The following is a 5,000-nucleotide window of genomic DNA, read 5'->3' on the forward strand; positions in this document are numbered from 1 at the left end:
AATTGTGAACATTCTTTCACTTGGCTGGGTAACCGTTGCAAGATCTGTGCCTGGAAACGGATTGCACAGGGCAGTAGCCTACCGCACAATCTACAAGAGAGAAATTGTGCAGATTGGAACTGCCCCACCTGCATCGTGCGTAGCGTACTGTAAAATGTAACCAGATGAATGAGGTGCTGGTTACAGTAGGCCTATACTATATCTGGTGTTCACGTCTTACCATTTACCATCCTAGTGTTTCAAGACTGGGGCGATATGTGGAGTTAAAAAACGTTTCCAGGAAGTAAAATATGCTTAACATAACAGCCTATCCACAATTTGAATGCAGCAGGCTACTCTTCCGGTTAAAGCTATGCCGTCTCAAACTGTTGCGCTCAGTGGTAATAAAATCATACTGAGTGTCGATAATCGTGTTGCACGGAACTTCAACGCATTCCCTTGCCTTGTACGCCAAAGAGACCGGAGGCAAAAGATACCCTGAACTTGAGCTGGTCCATTTCTGTATTCTGCTGCTACTATGGTACTTACGGTGACCAATCGAAGTTGAGGCTTTTTCAGAGCGCGGCGAGGATCAGGAATGATGTTCTGTACGCACACTGCTGATGGCAAAGCTGTCAGGCACCGCGCGTAGGCTACTACTGCGAAGATAGGCTACTGTAAGTGCACATCTCCCAAAAACAATCTCAGCAATAAGCGCTATCCCATATGGCACGCGTCTTGTATTTCCCATTTCAGAGTTACACATGCGGTGTAACAGAAACGCACAACACCATGCATACAATCAAGATTCATATTTTACAGTAGGGGCGGGGGGTATGTTGAACCAGCTGCCCTTGTGTGGAGTTGTTTCTTTTAGGATACACTTGATTTCAAAACGACTTCCCACTTTTTAATTCATCTATAAAATTATGTGAAATGTGGGCTATTCCATGATGGTTTAATTCAATTAGACTTGAATTGAATGACACCGTGGTCATAAAGCATGCTTGAAGGCTGGGTGAATACGCAATGTCGCCACCGTATGGTCTTATTACATAATTTTTCTTGAAGAGGAAATTCATTCTTTGGGAAAAGCCGTATTCTACACGTAGCCTACACTAACACTTAGTCATATTGTATGTGTGCATTGCGCACATACACGCACAAGAAATGACTATGACACACTCAACAATATTTTAATATCGAAAGCTAACATGGATGGAGAAGGTTTCATGGTGTCCTACCACTGTAATACGTTATGGTTTCGTTTAGTACGCTGTCATAGAGCACTGCATATTGGAGAAATTGTTTTGGGAGACATTTTGTATAGCCTAACATCTATTGAAAGTGATGCGGTGACAGCTTCAGCTCGGAAAGCGTTGAACTATTCGGATCCTGGCTGCGCTTCAAACATGGCTTGACGTCTATGGGCACCGTAAGTATAATAGAAGCAGCGGAATAAAAAACAACCCGACACAAGTTTAGGACAGCTTGACTTGCCAATGAGGCAGCATTCTATCCACTCCCTATATCTGCCTGCGAAATGAGTTAAGGCTATTCGAAAGGCGCTTTCTCCTTCCTCTAAATTCGTCCACACAAAATAGACATGTACGCGATACTGACAGTGACACAACTTCACAAGCTTGCAAGTATTAGGAGTAGACTTCAACTTTACCTGACAATGTTGAAGGTGCTGCAATTCCGCTTAGTCCGTGGAGAGAACACCAACGGCAACGGGCATGTCACTGTGCACGCGATGTGTGCGTGCGGGGTGTCCTTTCCGCTGTTGCGCTAGCCCAGAGCGAGCAGACGACTGGGGCTTTCCCTCTCCCTTGTCAAACTGCGACTGCAATCCTACGTTCAGCTGTTCAGCAAAACAAAAACACCGTCTAGCGCGCTACGCAAACACTTCGCGCCGCACCACCCAGCACGAGACGCCCGAGGGCCCCGCCCCCTACCCTCCTCTTCCCAGTGGCGTCGCACACAGAAAGGGAGGCGGTTAATAATTATGAGATGCTCGCACACAGTACCGTCCATTGGTTTAGCAAAACTTTTAATTTTTTTAATTCCCTCCTTCTCGCCAGACAAAAAAAGTAATAGGCTATGAGGTGACGTCATGGAACATTCCAAAAAAACTCAAGCTGCTCTGTAGGCGTAAAACCATTATGCACATTTGGGCTTGGCAGTTTGTAAGCTCACTGTATCTCTTAACATATTGTATTTTTTATCACCTATGCTAGCGCACTTCACGCCAACTACGTCCAACAGGGGGTGTCCTCAAGATTAGAAAGACAGAAGAGTCAACAGGCGGCTTGGCCCCAGCAGATGACTTGATTTGCTTTAACACTCCAGTGTTACCTTGGTATGTTTCATCAGTGGAAAAATAAGTTAAACAGTTGATTTTGGGGGGCGATGTCAAGCTTTTAAGCTGTTTAAGAACCAAAGGGTGTTGCTGGGGATTAGTTTGCTTCCTTTCTGCTCCAAAATAAAATAAGCAGAGAGAGAGAGAGAGAGCAAGCAGTCAACTGGCCAAAGATTACTGGCAGTCAGCTCGCAGTTCCAGCACACTCCTTTAAGATGATCTGGACAGACCAGCGCAGAGCTGGCTGGCTAGTGTTGAGGGGAAGGGGAGGAGGAGGGGGGATTGCTAACGTCAGCTGATTCTGCTGCACTGAGTCAGTCAGTTCTGTGTGTGTGTGTGTGTGTGTGTGTGTGTGTGTGTGTGTGTGTGTGTGTGTGTGTGTGTGTGTGTGTGTGTGTGTGTGTGTGTCTGTGTCTGTGTCTGTGTCTGTGTGTCTGTGTGTGTGTGTGTGGAGTTTAGTCAGTGTGTGTACACAGGCATGGGAGTCCCAGCCCAGTCCCTTGGTAAATCACTTACCAGAGCTGCACACTAATGGTGGTACAAAGCCCAGCCCGCGGGGAGCCATTAGAGAGGCTAACCTTAAGCATGGGCTCCAATTCAATTACTGTAGGCCTCTCTCGTGGGCGACAGGACACGCTACAAAGGTCACGACCCAGAGTTGGGCTGATATTATTACTGGAACGACGCTACTACAGCCATGCATCATGCATGCAGTAGGCTTGTCGTCGCTGCACTTTGTTATAGAGACCACAAGCCTACACATACTGTACACGCCCAGGGAAGCTGACCTGAAGGGGGTCAGTTGTTCCCGGCCCAGGGAGAGGAGGAGGAGGAGGGCCCCAGAATTGGGACCCCATTACAATTACTGTACATTGAAGGAGCCCTTTCAGGTATACACTATACCTGTACACACAACAACTGAGCTATCCAAGTGGCATCAACACCCCCCACACACACACATCACCTCACCTCACCTCACCTCACCTCACCAACGTCTGTTTGCTGGCATGCACTCTGCCACCAACCCCACCACCCCATTCTGTCATCATGCTTTAGCGTATGTAACGCACTCTATAGCACTATAGTGCATGCAGCATGTTGGTGCGACGCCTTTTGAAGTTAAGGCGTGCTCCTCAACGCAACGCTAAAGCACTGTCATGCACTTTTGACGTGACAAGGTTTGCGCAGTTTTCCCGCCGTGTCGGCAATTTTATTTTGCCACAGCACATTTATGTTACTAAACGCAAATATGCTTTGCTGTGCCCTAACCAAAACCATCCCTAAACCTAACCTGTCAGTAAAGCAACGTTTCTGCTGTAAAAATAGTAAAGATAATAAATGTAAAAAAGGTAATTGTGTAAAAAGACATTCTGTGAGTTGGGATAGACCAATGCAGAAAACATATTCTGTCAGTTAAGGTAGACAATCTTAACATGACCTGGAAGAAGTGTTGATGGATACATCTATGATATAGCATAGTATGTAGAAGTAGGCAGTGTACAGAGTATGACAGGGGTGGAAAATTCTCACAATGTCACAGTAAAGTACAGGTAAGTGTATTAGGCAAACACACACACACACACACACACACACACACACACACACACACACACACACACACACACACACACACACACACACACACACACACACACACACACACACACACACACACACACACACACACACACACCAAGATCACAGACACCCGACAGATCACAGTCTTTGCTTGTGGTAAGCAGGAAAAACAAGTATGTCCAGTGGTCAAGAGTCAAAAGTTCCTTAGTGCAGTGGTTGGACAGCACACTTTGGAGCACGCTTTAACTTGAAAAGGCGTATTGGACACACGCGATGTGCGACAGCGTGTCATCTATACGCAATGCATGATGACATGTTGACCACCCCAACCCAATGGCCTCCTCTTGCCTGTCTGCTGGAATGGGCCACTGGAGCTGTGAGCCAGGCCAGGGCAGACAGCCCCCTGGAGGTTCCCCTCTCATCGCATGGTATGTGGCCTGCAGGGACGTATTATGATTCCATGGGCCCCTTGGCCAAACAAAAAAAAGAAAGGCCCCCCTCAAAGGGTGCTGCTAGTTTACTTTTCTTTTTGGAGCAGGCGACACTCTTAATTATTGAAATCTCTGAGGGTGCTGGCCCAAATTTCAAATTCAATGTTTCATAGTAGTGTTTTTTATTGCACAGACGCGTTTCGGCCGAAACACTACTATGCAAGGTGCGGCCTCCTTCTTGAAACATTGCTGCTAGTTTACAAAATGTAGGGTCCGGTCCCAGGCCATTATGTGAGAGTCTATTGTTGGGGGTTTGAGGCGATGTCCCCCGAAAAAGAAAATTCAATTCAGTTCTTGAAACTGTGATTTTAACTCAATATGCGAATGGAAATACAGAGGCTTGGACTTCAGGACCCCCCTGACTCTTGGGCCCCTGGGCCTGGGCCCGGTAGGCCCGTGCAGTCCTCCATCCTGGCATGCAGGTGGCCACTGGGGCCGACTGTGGTTGCCTGTCACCAGTGGTGTAGTCTACGTAGAACGCAGGTGTACGGAGTATACCCACTTCTACATTTTAGGGGCTTCAGTATACCCACTTAAAATTGATTGATCCATTGTTTAGAATAGCATAAATATATACAGTATACCCACTT

The 5,000-nt window shown here is 46.8% G+C and overlaps 1 protein-coding gene across 2 annotated transcripts in view; it reads right to left on the minus strand.

Moving 5' to 3' along the window:
* LOC134449214 (transcription factor HIVEP3) overlaps window positions 1-2,495 on the minus strand; it is a 175,292-nt gene extending 172,797 nt beyond the window's left edge. For both annotated transcript variants that reach the window (XM_063199050.1, XM_063199051.1), the window contains exon 1: window positions 1,655-2,495. The gene's annotated coding sequence lies outside the window, so the exon portion shown is untranslated. The remainder of the gene's footprint in view (window positions 1-1,654) is intronic.
* Window positions 2,496-5,000: the final 2,505 nt, after the last annotated feature.

Source organism: Engraulis encrasicolus, chromosome 5 (genome assembly GCF_034702125.1).
Source record: "Engraulis encrasicolus isolate BLACKSEA-1 chromosome 5, IST_EnEncr_1.0, whole genome shotgun sequence".
Classification (NCBI taxonomy): Eukaryota; Metazoa; Chordata; class Actinopteri; order Clupeiformes; family Engraulidae; genus Engraulis; species Engraulis encrasicolus.